General features: G+C 48.1%; 1 protein-coding gene across 1 annotated transcript in view; it reads right to left on the bottom strand.

The window, feature by feature from the left end:
• ADPGK (ADP-dependent glucokinase) overlaps window positions 1–1466 on the bottom strand; it is a 40069-nt gene that overhangs the window by 38267 nt on the left and 336 nt on the right. The gene's annotated exons all lie outside the window — the stretch shown is intronic.

The raw sequence follows: 1466 nt of genomic DNA, 5'->3' as shown, positions 1-1466 counted from the left end.
CCCAATTCATATGTTAAAGCCCTAACCACAAATGTGACTGTATTTGCAGACAGATACTATTTAAAGAAGCAATTAAGGTTAAATGAGGCCATAATCCAATAGGCCTAGTGTCCACATAAGAGGAGGAGACATCAGGAAAGCCCATGCACAGAGGAAAGGCCATGCCAGTACATAGCAGAGGGGTGGCCATCTGCACAACAGGTAGAGCAACCTTGCAAGCACCCTGACCTTGGCCCATCAGCCTCTAGACCTGTGAGAAAATACGTTTCTGTTTTTAAAGCACCCGTTTGTGGTATTCTGTTACAGTAGACCAAGCTAATAGAATAATGAATATGTATTTCCAACAAATGAGATAAGGACCTTGCTTCATCCATCTCTGTATCCTCAGAACCTAGTGTGGACCTGATACACATGTAGTTGATGAATTAAGGTGCATAAAGCCAGAGAGGCCAATGAAGCTGATAAGGAAGTGGGTAAAAGGGCCCAACTTTGAAGAGATAAAAGTTGATACATCTAAATAAACAATGGATGTGTGATATAAAAAATACTAGCTAACGTTTGAATGTTCTTTAAAGTAGGCACCATGCTAGGTTACATGGATTATTTGTCAGGATAACTTTGCTCTACCTTAGCCTTCCTGGCCCCAACAGTCACAGAAACTAATAGTATAAGGCTGTTTTTCTGTGGTGCTTTTGAGGTGATATCAAGATAACTGAAGTTGAACTGAGACAGGAACTTAAATTTATGTAAAGGAAATAATTACATTCCCGGAGAGGAATACAAAGAAAGGAGGCACTGTGCTTTGGGAGAATCCTAAATATGCACTATCACTAGGTTGGTAAGAAATGAGATTCAGAGAAGGGCATGGGAGGCTGCGGAGAGTCCATAGTGGAGACTGAAAAATGGCAGCTGAATGTGAACATCAACAAGTCATAAGCGAGCTTTCAGAGGAGTTTCTGTGGAGTGCTGGTCTCCACACTGCAGCGTGAAGGAAGGGGAAGCAAGGGGTGAAGAAATAAAGTCGGTAGTTACAAGTATGACTGCACTCCTTCCTTCAAGAAGTTCAGAAGCAAGAGGAAGAAGAGTGCTGTCACAGTGCGCAGGACGAGCATGTGGACTGCGAAAGAGCAGTCGCTAGAGGAGCAGGAAGAGCTGGAAGGGGAATGAAGGAGGCTCCGGCAGAAAGGGGTCCGGCCGAGCGGGATTTCCAAGGGTTATGAAGACAGAACTACGCACACACGGGAGAGGCGCAGGTCAGCCACGAGAAAAAGGCAGGCTGGCGAGTCCCTGCAGCAATGGCCGAGGGGCTGGCTGGACACGTCCGACGCTTCTCGCCCAGAAGGCAGCAAGGACTAGCCCAGGGACCTCCCGCGGGCCTCCGGGAACCCCTGTTTCGCGCGGGCTCCAACTTCCCAGCTCCCGAGCCGCCCGACCTCCGCCCAGGTGGCACCTCCCGGAGGCCGCGA

Source organism: Myotis davidii, unplaced genomic scaffold (genome assembly GCF_000327345.1).
Source record: "Myotis davidii unplaced genomic scaffold, ASM32734v1 scaffold171, whole genome shotgun sequence".
Classification (NCBI taxonomy): domain Eukaryota; kingdom Metazoa; phylum Chordata; class Mammalia; order Chiroptera; family Vespertilionidae; genus Myotis; species Myotis davidii.
This window is presented reverse-complemented; position numbering and strand designations above follow the sequence as displayed.